We start from the raw sequence: 23,347 nt of genomic DNA, 5'->3' as shown, positions 1-23,347 counted from the left end.
CAGCTGCAGCCCCCAGACACCCCTAGCCCCACTCCTCTTATGTCTAGGAATTCACATTTTCCACAGCTCAACTTTAATAGGAATCATTTGCATGCACATCCCTGCTTCTATTTTTCTATAGGAAAGAAAAGAAAAAGAGGAGAGAAGAGGTTTCTGCATGACATTTCTGTTCATCTATTCTCACTGAGCAGCCTCTTTTGTACTGCAGGATCTGAGAACACAGAGCAACTATTCCTGTTCAAGATATGGGCTATTATACCCTTATCCACACATTTTCAAGCATAATCATAAATTTATACCCATCTCATTTTTAAAGACTTTCATAGCAGGGGTGGGTGTTGAACATCAACACCTTGAATTGTTTTCGGTAAACAAGGCCTGGTCCCTCAACATTTTAAAGGCCCAGCAAAACAGCCTTTATTTTAAATAAAGTATGTGATGTGACACACCTTCACCCATTTCTAGAGGAAAAGTGAGAGCAGTAGAGTGGTTAATCCAAAAAATAAGAGTCAAATATACAACTTAAAGATTAAAAACAAACAAAACAAACAAAACAAACACAAACAAACACAAACAAACACCACCTTTCATCAAAACTGGGAGCAAGCAGTTGAGGAAGCAAACAAGACAGCAACTAGCATGTTATCAGAGCAAGGAAATCAGCAGCGAAGATCAAAATGGTGTCTCAGCATACTAATGTTGACAATGTCTGCGAGTTCCAGCGCTCAAAGAGACCACAGCAGTAATCTTGGTGCAACACATCCAATCAGCAGCAGTTTACTTGCAGGGTGCAACAGGAAACCCTCACATTTATCAGCTCTGCTCCCTCCTCAGTATATGTCACTGCAGTCCAGAGAACCTAGTACTGTGTTAATTTATCAGCAAATCGAAAGCAGAATAAAAATGCAACTTCTGTCTTCTTTTGAGTTATTTATTTCCTTCGGTGTTTTATTTTTAACCCTACATGATAAAATTCAAGAGTTTGTAGCTTGAAATTCTGGAAAGCAAATGAAGAAAAACTTAAATCCAGATTAAACTTTTATTTGGTACAAGTGTATAAGCTCTGTTTCTACAACCAATCTATCAGGATATACACTTGGACCTGCAGAGTCCCGCTAAGGGCCTGAAGATCTGCTCACCACAATCAGACTGGAGGAGCTTTCCAGCATCTCCCTGGAACATGGGCTCCAAATTACTTTTTATTCTTATGAGAAAGGAAGGTTATGTCCAGAGCAGGCAGGCTTGTTTCTCCCTTCTGAGATTCTTGGTTCTAGAAGCCAACTGAAATGCAGTAAATGTGTGAAATAGCACATATGAAATGTAATCTAAAACCAGCAAGGTTTGGGCTCTGGTTTTGCAGAGGAAAAGGAACCTGGCGTCTTCATGGATTCATTGCCTGTATCCCAGCTGTCATGCTGTTTTATTTACTGGTTCGTTGACTCTGGCTTTGGGTGGGTAGCTATCAGCATATCTCCACAAAAGTGGAAGCCATACAGCTTCTGATCAAGTTTGTTTAATGAAATTGTTAAAGTTCAAAACTAAAGATATTTAATCAGCTGGGATTTGAAACTGAGACACAAAAGATAAATTTTTTCAACAAAACCAAGAGTATTAATATGCTTTTGTGCATCTGAGGATTTTCAGTTTAGGTTCTCAAAGCACAGAAGGGAGAGACATCTCTTAGTACAGTTTCACCGGTATCTGACAGTGTATTGCAGAGGCTTATTAACAAACGCAAAGCATATTGCATGAGAGCTCAGAGCTGTGCAAGAAAAGCATCTATCTGAAACCAGAGGAGATGGCACCGTGCGCACACACTGCATAAACAGCACATGGTTTACAAGCAGAGCTGAATAGGTCTGCTAGTTCTGTAATGAACACAAGTGGTCAGGGTGTTGGTTTGCATCTCGGATGAACAGCTGCCCTGGAGCCAACGTCCTTAACACTATGCTGGGTTAGTGCTAACACAAAGGGAAAGGTGTCACCTGCAAAGTCAGCAGCACCTACTTCTGCAGCAGCACATGGGGGTGTTTGCTGTAACTCTTCTCTTCAACAGTGACCTGACCTTGCTTATGGTCATATCGAAATCAAAACACAGGCTAAGATGGCAAGTTCAGAATAAAAAGTGAAAGGAGAAGGAAGAGAAGCATGATTTCTCCTTATTTATCCAAGAGCCAGAAATCAAAATTGTTCTTTGTGCTATGTTTGTGTAATACTTAAGATACAAAAAGACAGCAATGTTTTTCCCTCTAGTCACTCACCCCCTTGCAAAGCCAAATAACATATATCTATATATTTTATAGCATTTTTAAATGTTTGTATAAAAGTCCACTTCATAGACTAATATTCTGGAACATTTTTTATACCTCTTTTATGAACCTGAGGAAGAAATCTATCAAGTCAGTTCCTTGCATCTCAGAGAACTATTGCAAGCTCTGGCTTGAGAACACGTGAAATGTGCCATGCCAATATTAGCTCTGTTTGAGCATATTGTACTTGAAGCCAGACTTGTGCAGGAAACAAGGATCAGAGCTCTGCTCTACGTACTTTTTACCGAGGGGTCCTGAATAAAATAAAATAAAATAAAATAAAAGAACCAACTGTCAAAAGCAAATCATCAAAAAGCAGATCTAAATCAAACTGCTGAGCTCAAATCATACTTAAATTTTTTACCTGTGATGATAATGTGACAAAGATACAGAATGAACCGTTAACTTCATTCAATCCCAGTTAAAAATGTGGCTGTGGTAGGACAGTAGCTACACATTAAACAAAAGATCCTTGTGATAAAGTTATGCTCCTAAATACAGACCATTGAGTCAATTAATGTTTACTTAAGTACTTGTCATCTAAAGAAGGAGCAGAGAGAACCATCAACATAACCAAAAGCTTGTGACACTGATTTACATCCAGTTCCAAGTGCATGTTTTATTTATTTTCAATCAGGATCAATCAGGAAAGAAAATAATCAATGAAGTCACAATCATGAGTGGTATTTGGCCATCTGGGGGCCCCAGTATCTCTCGGCCTGCATTGGAGGCAAGGGAAAAAATTTTTTTCAAGAGCACAGAGGAGCTCCATATGGTTGAGATCAAAGGTGTTGCTGGGTGCATGGTTCTGCTTTATTGCCAGGCACTGCTGTTAATTAGAAAACAAGATCAGAGGCAGTATTAAAATCCAATTAAATTGATATGAACAGATTGCCAAGTGATGTTCACTAATGTATAATTGAGCACCATGCAAATTTCGGTGGCTGCCTTTTGTTTTTTCTCCCCTCACTCTGGAATGAATGATGAAGCTATGAAGTTTTTCCTCGTTGTAAAATATAAACAAGTTAATGCACTGATCTAGGGGGTATTGCTCCAGTGATTGATGAAAATGAGAGTGGAATATTAACGTGTGACTTTTGGGGGGCTTCTTTTATAATCTTATTTTGTTCTTCATTCTTTTATTGTTGTTGTTGTTGTTATTCTTGTTATGGTGGTATCCAAGTACATGCACAGATACTTCATCGTTCCATTACATTCCATCATTTCAGAAACAGAGAAAGTTCCTTTGTAGCTGGATATTTCTTTCAAACAATTACAAAACCATGAATATTTCAAGTGACAGGCCTGCTACTGCTGGAAATTAACTTTTTCCAAGAACTATATGGACTTTATACCGTATATCTTTGTTTAGAATCCACAGCTTCTATTAAATTTAATTACTTTCCTGTGCAGCTTTATATTGAGGGTGACTTCAAAACGAGGGCAGCAGCTATTAAATTTAATTACTTTCCCCTGCAGCTTGCATAGTAAAGGTGCATGGTTAAGGTGCAGCTACTAAATGAGGGTAGTTTCTAAACAAAGATATACAATATTTATACCATATATTTTTCTCCTTCCGTATCTGCCTTTAATATATACACTCTGTGTGTGTGTCCACATAATGCAGGTAAATAGCTAAGTGCAATTATTAAATGCAAAATGCTAACTTTTAAGCTAAAATTTATGATATTTAAACTGCATCACTGCTTCTTTCTCTCTGTGAATGGCTCACACAATTCCACTCACAAGTCACACAGAGATCAATGTTACTAGCCTTAATAAAGAAAAAAATTCCAGGATGTGAAATTCGTTAAAACATTGCAGAAGTTCTGAAGTCTTTTAGAAAACACGTATTTTTCTGTAGAACCTACCGTAAAGAATAACTGTAAGCCCTCAGATAAACAATAACTGTCACCCTTGTAAACCTAATATATTAGTATCATTGTGTTTTATCTAATCTATCATTTCTAACTGTGAAGATGCATTGATGTAAAAGCTGGTTTTAAAAACGGGATCAAAGTTAACGCATAAAAGACCAATAAATCAAACACGGCAACATCTGACATGGTGTTCATGAGATATTTGTGGAGCTTTCAGAAATTGTTCAAATTCTCTTAAAAGGAGAACACATTTAATCAAATAATATTAGTTGTACATGTGAGCAGATCAACAGAACTGCTGTTGCATTTGTGCTTTCAGAGAGATATGGAGTTGTGTTTGCCTCACCTGTGCTCATCAGTGCAGGGAGTACAGTGCAAAGAACATTATGGATATAGGTAAAGGGAAGGGTGGGCATCACCAAAGGGTTCGGGGTTTCACCCCTTCATTCCATTTTAGATAAACACCATGGGACATTAAGGTGTCAATATGATCTTATCACAGTGGGGACCATACCACTTTCAGTTCATCACAATGTACCCCCTGCTCACATAAAGTAGAGAGCAGTGGTAGGAATTTGTGTAGCATCTCTATATTATAAGTTGACAAAAATCCTTTGCAAAATTAACATAAAACATTGGAAACTCTGTTACGGTGTAAGCAAATGAAGAAGTTGTGGTGTGTTGGATGCAGTTCCAAAATCATTTTGAAGAACCTCGTGCTACCCTAGCACTAGCGGAACACGAAAAAGTACTAGGAACTTCAGGAATGTTTGGTGTTCTGCTCAAACTTTTTGAAAAGTATCTTTATGGAAACAGGGAAGTTATACAGTTTACTACTTATTCCAAAGCAAAAAAAGTGCTTTTACATTAAAAACTGAAATGATGATCAGAATAAAATACATGTGGTTAAAACTCTGCATGCAAATACAAGTGTGATAAATGTTTTATCAGAAGCTTTTAAAAACAAGGGAAGATTTTAATTTTTTTTTTTCTGAGTTATATTTTTTAAAAAAAGAAATTAAAGAAATATTAATTCATACAAAAATATATATTGGGAATTTCTCTTCATCCTTCCTTCCTACTTTGCTTATCACTTTTTTCTGTTTTCCTTCAGGTAAAATCAGTCATGTTTTTCCAACAAAAATACAATACCTGGGAACATTGCATCAAAAATTATTAAAGGGGCAAGTAAATAAGAAAACCCTTATGATGCATACTTAACATCTTTGTATTTCAGATTTATTTTTTCAGAAAGCTCCAGTAGAAACCCTCTTGACATATCATTGAAAAATATTTCTGTACCATTTCCTTGCCTGACAGAGTATTTTGGTTAAGGTATTAATCAATCCCACTAGAGGATCCATAAATTATTACTTGCCAAATGTCTAAATTCAGTAGGAGAATTTTACTGATCAATAGATTTTACAAATAATCATCAAGAGAGGTCCTGAACCAGAATGCATTTTGTACTTCCTCTTTGTAGGTTAAGAAATATGGCATGATGAAAAGAAAGAGTTTTGTCTGAGGGCACTTTTCCTCTATTCTGTCTGTTGGGGGAAGACCTGTTTAATTATTTATTGTCTGTTTATACAGATTTTTGGGTCCTTGGATCTTCATTGTGATGTCAACAAATTACTGCAATAGAGAGAAAAAGAAAAAAAAAAGATGAGAAGGAGTAATTAGAGGAGGAAAGACAATGAAACATGTTACTCAAGAAAAGAGATCATCAATTTACCCACAGTTATATTAATGTGGTGTCTGAGACACCAAATTTTCTTCCAAGACCTACAGAAGGAGATGACAGCTATTACAGATGTGTGATGCTCTTGCAGTAAGTCTATGCTACTGGATATAATTTAGCCATAGTGGAGTTGTGGTCACAGAGGTTAACCCAGTTAACTCATTTCAAATTAGCCGAGTCTTTCTGCGCAGCATGGCACTGAGCAATGAAGACTAGCCTGGAAGAGCATTTCTGCATGTGAAAACATGTACAAATGTGGACCTTTTGAAGGACGCCACTGAATTTTATAATGATGAAGGAAATGCAAGACAGGGAGATCACACACCTACGTGAGGTAAAAGTAAAATTTGCAATGATAACATCCATAATTCCTTATAATAGCTAACTTCTAGAAAACGGGATTTGTTATGTCACCATACGATCCCAAGCCCTACAACATAAATGTATATATGTTGATTGCAGTGTTCTGCGAATTGTCTGCCATTTTCAAACAGTAGCAAGATTTGTTTTCTGACTGTGTGAAGATACTGGCATTGATCTCACTTTTTTTTTTTTCTGCTCACAAAGCAGAGCAACTAGGTCCTGGATAACACTTTGTTCTGCTGTATGTCACTTCATATCCAGAGACAAATGTAAGGAGTATGTTTAAAAGACTCCACAGTGGAAATTAAGTTAATTTCTTCATAACTAGTCAATGTAGCAATTGGTGCAGGTACAACGGACAAGATCTTTTTCATTTTCTTAGTGCAAGTGTTTCCCTTTGAACTCCATGCTTCATTATCACTCAAGTTTTACATACTGGATGACAAAGATAATTTAATACTACTCCGTCAGTGGCTTTAGTGTGAAGTTTGCCTTTAACAGAAAGCTAACTACTGATCTTCAGACACAAAGCCCAGGAATCTATCAGCAGAGTTCAAAATTAGCTGAGATCTTATGTCCTGAGGCCACCCTGGTAACTAATGGCAATTTTACAATCATTAGTTTTTGCCTGATGGGCCAGTAGTAAGGGGGACCATGATCATGACCCAAATCTAAGAAAAAGGCCTCCAGGCCCAGCTTTTTGTCAGATTATGGCTTTACTTACCTAAGCTGGTTTTATCCTATTACAGTGTGTAAGCTGTGGTAAGCTTGATACAGACAGGGTGGAAGAAAAGAAATCGACCTAACCTTAGCAGGGTATTAATCACAGGCAAAAGCTTGGGAGAAAGGATCTGGGGTATAAATCAGCACCATCCCTGCTGGTCACTGCTTGATGAGCTACAGATTTGAATCCAATTTTGCCTTATCATATTTCTTTGCAAACTGGCAAACACAGTAAATAAGAAAAAATATTTCTGTTTTGAAAATAAGTTTCCCAGCAGAACACTGGTTTGTACACTTTCCTAATAGTGTGCTTTTAAGATGTTCATAAAGAAGGCAAACTCCCCTAAATAAAAAAGAGTTCCAGTCCTTACCTCTGGGATCATTTTTAATTTTTCAACTAATGACTACATAATCTGCAAACTTCTGGGGTGAAAAAATGGCACTTTGCTTTCATTTGCCAACTGTTTTTCAATTACAAGAAACTAAGGTAGAATTTCTGAGTTGCGGCAGCAGGAAAATGTCAATGCTGAATAATTTCATTGAAAGAAAAAATGGTACTTTTTTGTATGTTATAAGGCATTGCAAGATAAAAACAAGTTTTCCAACCACGTCTAATTTTCAGAAATCAACATGACAGAGCATGAGCCCTTGGATAACAGTTTATGCTCTTCATAGAAAGAAAAAGCATCAGATTTTAGAGATGTCCAGAGCTTGTTTTCAAAGAGCATTAGATTGCATGTTGCCATCTCCCTTATAGGTATTCATGTTTCTGCTGAGCCAAATAATCTCTGTTTCACTACCACATCTCTCTGCACGTCCCAGTATGTGGGGGAAAGGACAGGCTGACTACTGGAAAGAGCGATGATGGGAGACAAACTGACTCTCAGATGAGACATGTAAAGCAAGAGGATAATAGACATAGAAAAGATCTGTAGGACTGCACAGATGGTGCTAGAATCATAGAATGTCCTGAGTTGAAAGGGACCCACAAGAATCATCGAATCCAACTCCTGTCCCTGCGTATGACCACCGCACAGTTCACACCATGTGTCTGAGTGCATCGTCCAGTCTCTTCTTGAACACTGTCAGGCTTGGAGCCGTGACACCTCCCTGGGGAGCATGTTCCAGGGCTCCAGCACCCTCTGGGTGAAGAACCTTTTCCTAATATCCAATCTGAACCTCCCCTGGCACATCTTCCTGCCATTCCCTCGGGTTCTGTCATTGGTCACCAGAGAGAAGAGATCAGTGCCTGCCCTTCCTCTTCCTCTTGTGAGGAAGCTGTAGACCACCATATGGTCTCTCCTCAGTCTCCTTCAGGCTGAACAAACCAAGTTACTTCAACCACTCCTCATATGGCTTCCCTTCCAAACCCTTCACCAACTTCATAGCCATCCTCTGGACACTCTCCAGTAGCTTTACATCCTTTTTATCCTGTGGCACCCAGAACTGCACACAGTTCTCCAGGTGAGGCTGCACCAGCACAGGGTAGAGTGGAACAATCACCTCTTGCTAGTACAAGAAAGAGGAGTGGTTCTGTTGTATATTTGTCTAGTAGAAAAACACAGGTACAAGTTACTGTAAGTAGAGACAAATGATGGAAAATCTGGGCTTGTGAGAATGAGACCCAGCCCTTGTCACTGATCTCATGCACACTTTTTCTGTGATTTAGTTTCTGCAGCCGTAAATAAAATTCAGCTCTACCTACTTAATATCTCAGTACTGTAAGAATTAATATTTATACAGTGTTTTGTCACCCAGGACTATAAGACAACAAAAGTACAAATTACTACTGATACCAAAAGGCAGAGATTTAGCAGAGATTTTCTCCTTACATACCCAGGACGAACAACACAGTGCTTATCAAACCGAAAAAAATAGATTGGCTCCTTGTATTTCCTAATCTCAGCATGCTGTTTTCTTTACCTATTGCTTTGTGCTTGCCTTGTTTCCTCTATATTTCCCTTAAACATCCTCCACAAACACTTTAACACACCACATGGAGGTAGATGAACTTAGTCCAAGCAACTAGCGTGGTCATTCCTGCTGTTCCTATGACTTCTGTCATAGTTATAGATTGAAAATTTTTGGAGGCCAGGATGAATAATTTTGCTGTTTACTCCTACAGCTAAATAATAATCTGATCAATACTTGCCTTCTAGATGCAACAGGAAAAACAGCCTTGGTAAGGAAAAGACAAAATTGTTTCATTAGTATATCCAGACAAATAGAAAAATAATTCTGATCATCATGAGGCAATAGAAATGTTATTGTGTCCTCTTTGTGTGAGATTGTACTATTTTTATTTGAATATGTTTGTCATGACAGACAGTCGAAAAGATTTTTGACTTGGCAAACCCCAATGGTATTGTTCATCTGAATTTTGTCCACATTTTAGTGCTACATATTGTTCAAAAAAATGAAACAAGAGTCACCTCCAATAGCATGCCCCCACCATAAATGCCTCCACCAAGCCAGCAGTCAGGAAGAAACAAGCAATGGACACTGGGGCAGTAAGTGTAACCCAAAGTCCTTTTCTTGCCACAATGACACCTGATGGCAGCACAATCATGCAAAGGAAAATGAGCAGGGCTGGAGATGTGCCTTGTCCAGGAGTTGAGCTGGTGATCACAGGGTACCAGAGAGCTGTTACCACATGAGCCACAGGGAAACAATGGGTGGGCTGCTGAAGTTAAGACAACTCTGGCCCAATATTTGAAACTTTTCTACTAGAACTAGGAAACAGGTCAACAAAGTCACTGCTTGATTGGCTGTCCTTAAAACTATCAATGCTGTAACAACCATTCCTAGACTTTATTTTATTCTCCGGGAGCTTGTTTGGGTCTAAAAATCAGTGAACACTTATTTTTGACACTCACAGGGGAACTAGGACTGTGAACCCACACAGGAGTGGGTTTATTGAGAAAGAAGTTGCCATTCAAATGTTGAACTGTGGTTCAACTATTTTGGAGAAACATGAGCAGATCACACCGCACCTTTCTTTAAAGTGCTTGATGGCTATTGCAAGGAAACTGAAGATTTATCTAAGTGATTGTACACTTTCTGGTGTCTGTGGGATGAAGTGAGGAAAGAACAAGGATGTTAGGTGAGAGAGGCGGAAAGTGTTCGGTACAGTTTTTCAAACTAATTCTGTGGCATGAATGAAAACTACTCACCTGGACTAGAACATTTCCAAGCAATAAATGAGCACAGGGACTAATGCTGAAATCAAAGTGAGGCACCCCTTAAACAATGTACCCACAACATTTAGTTGGCTGCGAAACACCAGCCTGGTCTTAGTGGCCTGATCTCAGATCCACTCACCTACTCCCAGCCTTGGAAGGCACGACAAATTTGGTAGCTGCTGACTAAATAAACCACATAGGAGTATGCCTTTCAGACACAGATGGTATTAGTCCTTCTAAACTAATGAGAGCTTGGCAATCACAAGGGGGACAGGAACTGGGGGAGGGATGTCTAACCCCAAATAGGAAGGCGACACTCAGCAGTGAATTCCAGGGGAAAGAAACCCAGTTACCAAAGACAGAATTTCTTCAATTTTTGCTTGTTAATTGGATTAAGTAATTTGGGTTGCTAAAAAAGAATTACTGAATCAACACTTCTTTTCACAAATGACACAGCTCTTTTAAAGAGAAAGTCACAGTCTGCTGATGATGTCAATCTCCTACTTTTGCTAAAAGGTAAAAGTCACGAAGAAGGCAGAACATAGTTTTCACTAGCATCAACTACCAATCTGACTGCTATGTAGAAACTGGTAGTTGCACCAAACAGCCGTCCTGACATCTCAATAGTTCCCTTTCCTAGACACTTTCTGTCATTTTCTGTCTGGCAGGATGGGTTTGATATTGCAAAATGCACCTACCCGGTGATGTACCCGCACTGATTTCTTGGATGTCTGAGGAGGATGGGGGCTCAAATCCTGTTTGTTCTCAGTAGAGCTCAGGTTTCTTTGAAGACCCCAGACTCATTCCTTCATAAAAGCAGATCTACAATTATGAATCAACAGCCATTGACAGCAGTGGAATGATTCTCATCAATGTCATTGGAGGCTTACCCACACTTAAATTAACCAATCAAATGGCCCTCCTAATACAGATACAAAAAAAAAAAAAACACACGACAAAAACAAAAAACAAAAAAACAAACAAACAAAAAACACAGCCAAACAAAAAGAAAAACCAACCAAACAAAACCGAAACCAACCAACCAAAAAATAAACAAATAATCCCAGGAAGAGAGGTGGTAATCAGTGATAAGGAAATCTTATTTGGAGAAGCCAGCAAGTTTTTTTCAAACATTATTTTTAACTGCCACCCTAGAAATTATTGACTTTTTAAACATATTTTTGTATTCTGCTCTTGTATTGTTTATCGCTCCAGTTATCTGCTTTCGAATATGGATGAATCTACTGATTGAAAATTAAATATAAATATCCATGTGCTTTATATATTTAGTAACAAACATATGCACACATATGTACTGTGTATTTGCATTGTTGCCTGGGAACAAATGCCTATTTTTAGTTAATATGAGGTGATTTTAATTTACAAGAACTACCTTGCCTCTCAGCATTTTAAAGAGCATACACAGAGGCGCCTGCATGCTTCTAACATTTGATATATCATTAAATATGCCTTCTCACATTTGGCACATAAACCCTGATAAAGTTTCACCTTTTAACGAAATAAATGACTCAATTAACAAGATGAAAAACAGCAGTGTGGTGGCAGACCCTCTTGGTGGCAAAAAAAAAAAGGATAAAAAAGAATTATCTCAGCAGGGTATTAATACAAGGAGCACCACAACACACAGCGGGCACCTGGTTTGACTGACAGCCACCCAGCAAAGCTGACAGATTTGTCAGCTTGCTGACCGCTGGCTTGAGTCTCTCGCACCACCCTAGGAATAAATTTTTGCTCAGGAATGGTTGGGCAAGCACTCACTTGTCTCTCTTAATCTAATTGAATTTTTTTAAGTTGTTTTCATTTTTATCTGCTCCTGTGTGGAAATGTTCATTCCTGGAGCAGCAAATTTTGGCTCCCTCAGACGACAAAACTTCCTCACAGTGCTGCTGTCTTTTGAAGGAAGGCACAGATACAGACACAGGGCCAAAATCGTCTCTCAGCTCCCAAGGCTTGAATGGATGTAACTAAGGTACAATTTGACCTACCATTGGTGAAAATTGCCTTTTTTAATGGGACTGGAACTTAGGACATCTATATTCAGGTGCCTGTTTTTCCATAAGGTGCCAGCTGACAGGGAGCACTGCTCATGCATGATATATTCTATATGACCAGAAACCAAGTAGCAAGGAAAGTTGGCAAATTGTTAACCCTTTCCTTGAAGTAGACATTAGCCTCCAAGTGAACATCTGCTGTGCAATGGAAAATTAAGAGAGAAATATAGATGCATACGGAGAAAACTGGGACTTTGACTCAAAGACAATTCAGGTATGGAAGACTCTGCCAATCAACGGAAAATCTGGATAGGCAAAGATAACCTTATTTAAAGAAAAGATGATCAGGAACTGCACAAAATCAATCTGTTGGATATCACAGTTTCTGATGTTAATAGATGTAAAACCACAACCTCTATTATATAATCAGGCATGTGCCTACATGAGTGACATCTTTATAATTGTGTGCTGTGTCTCTCTATGCATTGCATATCATTAAGCACCCAGAATATGTCTAATCAGCCTAGATCTAGGAACTGCCATTTACAAAGTTTTTTTAAAATATGACATACAAAACTAAATATACTCTGGGTTGACGCAATGCTGATCTCCCAACTGCTACCAAAAAAGGCCAGGTTGCTTCTAATAAATCTTTTGAGATATTATGTAGAAGACTTAATGTTGGATCTGCTCTGAGGCACTGAATTCTGACTCAAGGAAGATGCAACTAAAGTAACTTAGTGATAGTTTTTACTTGTGTAAGACAGTTTTGCTTTTATCTATGCATCGGAGAAGCATTTAAAACTCCAGTGCTCAAAAGCCTCATTTAATTTCAAATGACAATGCTCCTACTCACATGACAAAACCCTGAGATTAGATCTTCAGTTCCTGTGCATGAAGAATATCTGTTTTCAAGCTGAGTATTTCATATTACCTTAGCACCAAAATGTGTTTGTAATACTCCCCAAAAATGAACAAGTCTAGCACTCATTTAACTCAAGGCAAATAGTGTCATGCTATTCTCTCAGTTATAGGACTCCATACCGGTTTTCATCTTGCTTCTCTGTTGTGGTTTTAAAGAGAATATCTTTCTACCTTTCCTCTGCTCACTGTGGTGAAGTTTTGCTTTCTCTAATGGAACCATCCTCATGAAATCAATAGGGTTGTTTGTTGAATCAGATGATATTAAAACAGACTATACACATATGAGTCTGACCTTCAACTAAAAACTTTCATGATAGTTAGAGAGGTGATTATTTCTAATATAGATTAGGATTTGCACTGCAAACTTTCAAGAAATGTCAGGATAAATAACGGTATGCATTATTTTCCTGTCTATTCAATAAACTCTGGGAAAAAAGTGTCTTTTATATCCTGAAGTAAATGGATTTGTATTTGCTTTAACATTCTTATTTAACTGACACCTGCTTCGGAATAGATCTGTCAATAAACATGTGACTAGAGAGTCTGGGAACATTTCCTCAATTTCCATACAGTACACCTTTAAAAGGTATATAGTGACACGTGGAAGGAATGAAGCTTGATAGGTCTTTCTCAGGACCGTTTGACAGTAGTACTGAAAATAAATGCAAGAGCAAAATAGGGACAAAAACTAGGCAGGTCTACTACTAGAAACTACTAGTTTCCAGCATTTATCTAGAAAATCATTCAGCTCTAGACTTTCTGAATATCTCTCATCATGCTTCAGACTGGACGATATTGAGAGGAATAACCATTTTGCTTTACTACAGAGATCTTCTTTTTTCTCTATTTTATTTTAATTTCTTTCTATGATAGCCATCTTCAGAGAGAGAAAGAGGGATAAAAATGGACATTGTTTTAAAGAGACTTTAGTTGTCCTCCAGGAGAACAGTGCAGTACAAGTCAAGTTCCAACTCCTAAAAAAGTCAGAATTTTACATTGCTCTTCATGTGACTTCAGTGATTTTAAATAGACAGATATGTTAGCTTTCCCTGATTATCTGTGCAAGTCCTTTATTCCTTTTTTAATAGATCTGAACAAAATATTGGTGTAAGGGGAGGAGTACCTCAATAGTCCCATCGAGGAACTGACTCAGTACCCTTTGAGATTGGGGATAGTTGCTCTTTACCCACAAGAGCAGAAAATATTATTACACAGGACATGCAGGCACACCAAAAGTTCATGCAGTACATAAATCTTTTTCAAGAAGAAAACATTTTGCTAAGAAAATACTTCTGTTCTCAATTCTATTTGCTCTATAGTAGATTTGGTATTAGGTGAAAACATCAAGCCCCTTGAGGTTTATAACATAGTGTTCACAATTAAATGAAGTAACATGCGTGTGTGGTTTAGGACAGCTAAACATTTTGCAAACACTGCAGAGAATTCAGCATTGTGTTTCCTGAGAAACACTATATCTTAAAGCACAGAGGCTCAGCAAAGATGACACATTTCAAAAGTCCCAGAGTTAGGAGTTATAAATAAATATGGTTTTATACACATTTCACATACACACTCAAGTAAATTAAGAAAAAATATGTATGTTATTCTGAGTAATGTAACATTCAATATCCCTATCCAGAAATGTTTTACTCCACACCAAAAAGAAGATGTAACAACCTAAATGACATGAAGTCTTGGCTCCATGATGGTCAGTGGAAAAACTCTTACCAGCTTTATTACAGGCAACATTTCTTCCACACAGGCACTTCAGAATGCTCCTAAGTAAGAGGTCATTAACGTTTATCTCACCTGTCCAAATATGAACATAAATATTAGACCCAATTCACCACTGAGTCACTGCTATTATAGTTATACATGGAATAGTTTTACATGAAGCTAATTGTTCTCTTCACAAAATATTAATTATTTCAAATGAAAAGATGCTATGATTGGTCTCCATCTGCCTCTGTGCTTCTGTCTATAAACAAATTCAGATGTCTGTAGATGACTTGTTAGAAAGTACAATTTCATTCATGTAAAGCAAGTTGTGCCTGATTTCACCAGGAGGGAATAAAAAAGACAACAAAAATACCTTTCATATTTACTCTTCCTCAGTTTGATGGAGTCCTAAAAAGTCAGTTTGGGGCTTTCCCATACTGCAAAACTTTTTGTTTTCACGAGCATCATCCTGATGGTCTACCTGGGATACAGAACCAAGAGCAATGGACACATGCAGTTTGCCACAAATACAGAAAGCAGATAAGATTTACAGTGTCCAGTGAATAACACTTGCAGTGACCTTTACACAACAAATGCACGAAAGGAAAAATAAAACACACAACTTTTCCCAAGCTTTGTGATCCACTTGCAGAAATACAGCCTCTGCAAAAGGGTAAATTCAATGTGAAATCTGCTAACTACCATTGATTTGCCAAGCTGTACTGCTATAAACTAAAGTGTTAAATATCTTATGGTATAACTCAAAATTCTCTGATTTTTATTGTGCAGAAATTTGGTTGAAATCTCTGCTTATGAGAAATGCAATGCCCATCTGAACCACATTCAGGAATAACACATTGTTTTTCAATTTTGTATGCAAGAAAAAAGAAACATAAAACAGAATTCAGCACATGGGTGAATAAACTCATAATTTATTAGATCGTTTTTGCTCTGATCAAGGGAATAGCTGAAAGAAAAGAGGTCAGAAGGACTAGTACTGTTAATATGCAATTGATGAAATCCTCAAACATATATTGATCCACTTTTTATTACATTTTTAAACCCTTGACTGTGAATATTTCCCAATAAGACAATAACTATAGCAAATATAATTTGCTGTTCTTAATCACAGTAGATGTTCTTTCGCCTCTAAAGATCATCACACAGAAGATATTTACATCCAATACACAATGTGAATTTGCCATAGATTGCATTTCATACACTGCCCTCTTTTTCATTTTCATTTCTTCGAGCGTATCATCTCTATATTTGACCCTATCTGTACTAACACATTTTAGTCACACATGGAAACCCCAAACAAACTTTCCTGACAATATAAATTGTTACTACAAAATAGCATAATAATGTGTTAGACCTCTACCCCCTAAAAAACCTTCACTGCCTTATTCATTACTTAAATAAAAAGAAAAAGCCAAGTTAACTGTCAGGATTTTTTTTTCTCAGAGCTGTAGAATTTCACAAGGAATTCAATCTACAGGGAAAATTGGGGATAGCTGGTCGCCCAGACAGGCCTGCCCGGGGAAAGTCTTTCTACTGCTTGTGTTTGACACAGCTTGAAGCGGAGCAGGTTGTATAGGCCTTGACCCAGCAAGGTCATCATTTTGTGAGCAATTCTGAGGCCTGACATCTGCTGCCTGGCTTTGAGTAAAAACCAGACCCCCTTAGCCAAAACACAGGCCTGCGTAAAATAATCTCTCAGCAAGGATCCTAGACTTCAGTGAAAAGGCTAAATGGCCCTCTTTTTGTCTGGGTGTCCAGGCTTTTTAGTCCTTCCTTGTCATGTAGCAGAGAGTGCAGAACAAAACCATTCCCAGAATGTAGATAAAGGCCATATTCTCACAACTCCATGCTATAACTTCTTCACCTCATGTGAAACTCACATTTATGCTCTGGGTGCATGGCTTTGCAAACAAAAAGGGACGGGCATGCAGTAGCTGAGAGAGGGACACATTTTTCTTCTAAAAATGTATTCAGAATGGTGCCTTTTCCTCCACAGTTTTTGAAAAAAAAAAAATCCACTGTTCCAAATAAAGCACATGATGTGTTTGTGCTATTTAAAAATTATTAAGGCTACGTACAAGAAGCAGGAGACCTGATTCTCAGACTTTATTTGTCCACATAGGACAGGAACTCAGAAGAAATGGGTGACCCATATAGAGGTGGCTTTAAGCCTTGGCTGCTGCTTGTTTTTTAATTACATTGAAAGCCTTTCAGTCATTCTGGCATCAGAAGGAGACTGATGGAGGACATCTGATAATAACCTGCACACAGGGAATCTCCACAAAGCAAAAGTGGTGCAAGGGTTGTCACTGGCAGGACACGTGGAGTGAAATGAAAGCCTATCTAGAGGACAGGTTACAGCAGTTAGTGTCTTTTTCTCAGAGCCAAATTAAATTATTACTGAATTAAATCTAATCTCATAGCAAAGATAAAGAAGGCCCTGTATTTTTCTACAACACAAATAAACATTTTTCCCTTCACCCTCACAGATCCATCTAGCTCAGATCACAAGAAAAACTAACTCCAAAACAAAGAAATTCTGGAAACTGTATTTCTTGTACAGTGCAAATCACTGGCTGGATAATCCTCTCTAAATATCCCATGGCAGCTACAGTGCTGCATGCCTGCTATGGTGTCTTGATGCACCCGAGTAGCAGTAGTTGTCTATGCCATAATCTTCCCTCCACCATCTCCTCTTTACCTATGTCAACATAAGAAGGAAGGTGGAATGACAACCAGGATAAATGTGTCCTACCACTACCTTAATCGCTCTGTCTCTGCTGGTGCTCATAACTCAGTTCCCCAAGAAACTGTCAGAAGACTCTCCAGCCAGCCTGAGGCACACTTATGCACCTTTTCCCAGGGAACCACTGTCCTTGTGAAACCACAGGGTCTATCAGCAAACTCACCAGTCACACTCATAAAGCACTTGCCTGCTATGACTGCCTTTCAAATGTAGCAGGTCATTGGAGTTGGCTGGATAGGAACAGTAAGCATGGTAGGAAATCATGACCTTCTGTGAATCTATTTGGTTGTGGGGAATTACTTAAGGCAAAATATCAACATGAGATCAAAAGATCAAAATCAATTATGAATAACTCATGAATAAATTTAGACAAAAATTGGGTAGATTTATGAGTCTCCAAATGCATAAAGTTCTGTAACAGTCTTCCAGGAAAAAATTGTATTGTTTCAGGCTGACATTGATTTACTTATGGAAAGGATTTTGTAACTAGATGAGAGAAAACCCAAGTATAAAAAGTTAAAGCTCACTATGAGAATTCTTGGATTAGATGATGTTGTGGAACATCAAGGGAAGTTGCATTGCATTCACACTATACTATTAATCCCAAAGTTCAGTGTTCCTGGTGGTTGCCTTGGGTCTGCTGGATGCTGAATGTTGAGGTATTTCATTTGTCTGCTATTAAGGTTACATTCTGGTTGTGCAATAAAATCCAGGCCATTGCAGACAAACAGGTACTAGCAATGCTCCAGATTTATCCAACTCCATCCCTGTACCAATTTACAGTTGTGAATGCTGGTCTTTATTAAGGACTTTAGATTTGTTATGGGGTATTGACAAGCACTTGACTGACCAAGGTGCGAGGAGTTAATGAGATATGGACCCTTCTGAACTAGATTGCTATGAGTTGCGGTTACAAAGTATCCTAAGCTATTCCCCTTAAGCTATTCCCCCTAAGCTATTCACAAGAAAGTGAAGATGTGGGATGCAATATGGACAGCTTGAGGCTGGGATCACTTGAATCAAAGAAAGGCGACAATTAAATTCCTGAGTTAGTGAATCAAAGAAAACTGCCAGAGAAATCTGACCATTATTACTAAGGTCCACTAAGAAAATTCAATGTAAAGGAAACAGTGTACTTTTGAACACCACTTACTTCCCCAGTTACGCTACCATAACTGCTATGACTACATTCCTGAAGCTTTTCAACTGAATGCAGTCTTCATCAGTCCAATAACATAAGTACTAGCATCTGAATTATGCTTTAAGCTAAGAAAAAATAAAATAATAACATTTTACACATAAAAAATTCACTCCAGGGAGGTTCTTTCCTTGGCTTCTGCTAATTCTGAGCTCTCAGTGGAGATTTACTTGAGGAAAGACTGAAGGGCAAATTAGAAGAGGTGTGCAGTGCAGGAGCAGCAGCATCATCATCCAGTTGAATGTCACTGAAGGGCCTGTCACTGAAATGGTGCTGAATTGGTCTAGAGAGGAATGAGCACATTACTGCTGTAAGAGAGAGAACAAGAAAAGAACAGAGAGCACCTGTAGTATGATGGAAACCTGTATAAAATCAGAATTTGTTTAGTTGGCCAATTATTCAAAGCAAGGGATAGCTGTGTTCAGACAGCAATGCTTCACGTTATAAATTCCTCAGTTTTACTGAAATACTTTAAGACTGGGCAAATAAGCTCATCAGAATGTCTAGGGCTAAAGATTTTCTGATAATTGCCTAGGAGCTCTAGGCAATATTCCGTACAATATTTTTAACCTGCAGTACTCTGTGTGCACACAGCTTTTCACCTTCCAGCACATTGTGGTCTGTCCTTTTGTCCTCTTCTTCCCTGGAAGAAAAATGCAACCTGCCCTCAGATTTTACTCGCACAGAATAGACTGATTGGATTCTCCCTACTGCTGAGTCAGACTCAAATGAAGATCTCAATATTTTTGCTCAGTAAGAACTCCTGTCACTTTTATTGTAAACTCTCTAGCCAATGTCTATTGGTCTTTGTAAAAGGCTCAGGTGAATCAAATGAGTGAGATAGAAATCGGTAACCAGGGTTCCTTTGGAAGAAACCATGACAACCCTAATGAAAGTTGTTCTGTAAATAGATTGACCACATTGGTGAGTAGCATATTGGGCTGTAGAACCACTTTTGAACTACCTGTATGTGGGGTTTATCTCCTCAAGAGAATCTGTATTTAAAGGAAATCATTCAGTAGTTCCCATAAGAAGGTGTCTGCATTTAAATGAAGATATAACATCCTTATGAACCCCTGCTATTGCAAAAGGTTTGTCATCCAGTGTGTATATTCAGCACTGTGGGTAGGTATCCTGCACTCCTTTCTATTACTTAAAGTCCTTATGTACTGTAGGATTCTGCACTTCATGCACACTGGGACATACACAGAAGTACAATCATTCTGTATCTGTACAACAAACTTTGAAAATGGCATAATTCCTCTTTTACTATGCCACTGTCCTTGTCTCTTCAAAGTTGTTGGTTTTGTTTTAAAATATTTTCATTACGAATTGATATTTCATTATGAATTAAGTCATTCTCTATACCATGAGTTAGCTAGGCAGGAACACTTCTAACAAAAATAAAAATCAAAATATTCAAAAAATTTGTTTTAAATCTGTAGATTACTAAATATGCAAGCAGAGCAAGTAATTCTAGTTACAAGATTTTAAATTAAACAACAAGTGCAATATCAATTCACAGAAATTGGAAGTTTGGTCTCATTTGACAAAAGGTAAAAAAGGGTTCCTAGACAGTATATTAGGCTTTGCTGATGGAGGTTAGTCAGGAATTGAAGGGACTGATGTGATTGGCCTCAATCCCACTATCTGAGATAGAGAGATAGAGAGATCAAAGAAATGGAGCTGCCACCTACCACTTATTTTCTCTGCCAGGCCAGGATATTGTGATAGCAGAACAAACCAAAAATTGTTCTTCTTAACATGACAAGTTCCCTAAAATCAGGATACGCAACAGAGTGCCTAAGGGGAAAGATGTAGAAGAGGGGCACCTAGTCTGGCAGAGAGTGTTTTCCAAAAATAATATCTTCCATGCGTTAACATCAAAAAGTACCTATTTGTCTCCCTGTCTGTTTCCCTAGTCTCCCTGGTAGACCAGACAGGCTTACACCAATGTAACCCTTTTTTCTCCTGCTCCTTGGAAAGCCTGCTCCCTACAAGCTTCTGGGTAACTTCTTGTTATTCCACTAAGTCGTACTTCCTATGGTTCTGCACAGCAGGAAGGCCCTATTCACTAGTTAAACAGTGAAGGAGAAAGTAGGTTCATTATGCAAGTGCTGTACCCTTATTTCTGTGTTTTAGATGTCACTTGATATAGCTACAGATACTTTCAAATTATTTTGTGGCATTGAGGCTCTTCTGACTTACTAGTGCTATATGATAGCATAGGATATGTTGCCTGTCTTTCTTGGCAGTTGCTGTGATGTACCTGTTTACTAGCTTTAAAAAAGTTGAAGTTCTACTTATTATGTGCCCTTCTTAGATTTTTATCAATAAAAAAATCTTGCTAAGTTTTTAATTGAAAAAGTGCCCTGATAAGACTTAAAAAAAAAAAAACCAAACAACCAACCACCCTTCTAAAGATTTATGCTTATAGTAATTATTCACTGATTAATTGGATTAATTTCCTGGATGATCAAAGCATGATAGGTACTTTATAATGCAGCTACAGAATGATGACTCTCAACAGCCACATGATGTAGTATGCTTTCTTAAATCTGGCCCAGCTGGCACAGAGAAGGAAATGAAGCCAGCAGAGAACAGATAGGAAGTATACTCTTTTCTACAGATGTTCTGATTCAGAAGCTGGGACATGGCTTGGTAAGGAAGATGGGGGAAGGTATCAGTGACAAGTAACTAAAGACTGTGCAGGCAGCCCCTTCTACAGCGGGCACACTCACATGTTGTAATTGTTCATTCTCAGGATCCCCAGGGAAGCTACAATTTGGTAAGAGAAATAGTGGTATTTGGAAATGATACTATCTTGCTTCCATGCAATATGTCCATATCCATCTTTGGCAATAAATGTTCATTCTGTATTACAGAGCACACTACCACTGTAAGTGCTGAGTTGCTTACCAGTTTTTTCTACCATGCTCTTGGCATCCTGAGCATTTCCAGGAACCAAAAGATTGGTGACAGTAAGAATGGCAGCCTGGGTGACTGGATGAATCTACAGAGCCTCAGCTGGACTGTTAAACATCAAACAGCTTCTTGTCTGCTAAAAAAAAAGAAAAGTTATGTTTTGTCCATTTACTGGAATACTCCTGATGATTGGCATCTCATTGGCATCAAGTCTGTGATATTATTCCCAGCCTGAAATCCTGTCAGAATTCATGTAACAAAGCAAGAGAGTCACACCAAATGAGAGCTCCACCTGTCTCCCTTCTGTTCTTATAAGCCATCCCTGAACCTTGATCCTGTGCAGTCACTCTACCAGTCATTGCTATAGTCAGCGTTGTTAACAAGACAAAGTATCCCAGGGACAGATGTGATCCACAGCCTATTCGGGACACTGAAGAAGTGCGCTACACGTGGAGGAGCATGTGATGTGTCTTCGATAGGCACTCTGGACATCCAAAGAAGCTGAATCTGCTGGCTGTGCTAGCACAGGGAGCTCTCATCCAGTTACCTTGACATCAGGTTAGAAAAAGGTGTTCCAGTAAACAGATTGGACATTTGGGCTTAGCAGCAAAGCCATGTGGGAAAGCATCATGTGAGACAGCAATGTGCTACAACATAACTTCTGTAGAAGAAAAATTAATTCCTGTTTCTGAAAGAATGAAAATCCCCCATAAATTTTGACAATAACACCTTCATAAGGGATGGAGTCTTACAGATGCGGATCTTTCCATAGTAATGCAAGCTGGCTTGTACTGGAATGAATTGCCCATAGAGACAAAATCTTGATGTCACAAAACGTGTGTGTAAAAAGGGAGATGGGGGGAAGCAGTCATATTGCAAGATGCATCTCAATTTTAAACCAAAACAAATGTGTTCAAACAGTTTTTCCTAGTCTGTCAAGGAGTTTCAGACCCTGAAGGTATTTAAGCCTGTTCCCTTTCTCCTTAGGTACAATCACTAATCTCTCTCACTACTTTTTTTCAAAGATACAACCTACTTACCTACCACATAAAATGCAGAAACTCATATTATCATGGTTCAGCTTTAGAGATTTACATTAGAATCAGTGAACCTTATTTTAGCACAATATATGTGGTGAGCAATACAGTGAGAGAAGACTGGGTTTATTCCCCAGATAAGTCACTTATTTCTTCCCTCAAAGAAAAATCCAATATCCTGAGATTGGATGCATATTGAAGCTTTGGTGGAAGAAAAAAAAAAAACATACTTAGGCTGGATTAACTTGTTCAAATTGGACACTCACTATCTGTATTCTCTGCAGGGCTGATGCCATGCCTATTGCTCACTGTATACCATATATAAGACTTGACTCAAATGTTTTCCTTGAAGAACTACATGGCCTGAACTTATTTACCTAGCAAATAATTTATGAGACCTTGTATTTCTTTTCATATCAAAATTTTATTGTGATATTGTTTAATGCATTTGTCAACAATAAATGGTGGTGCAGTTGGCACACTGGAGGGAAGGGCTGCCATCCAGAGGGACCTTGACAGGCTTGAGAAGTGTGCCTATGCAAACCTCACGAAGTTCAACAAGGACAA

Source organism: Caloenas nicobarica, chromosome 5 (genome assembly GCF_036013445.1).
Source record: "Caloenas nicobarica isolate bCalNic1 chromosome 5, bCalNic1.hap1, whole genome shotgun sequence".
Classification (NCBI taxonomy): domain Eukaryota; kingdom Metazoa; phylum Chordata; class Aves; order Columbiformes; family Columbidae; genus Caloenas; species Caloenas nicobarica.
This window is presented reverse-complemented; position numbering follows the sequence as displayed.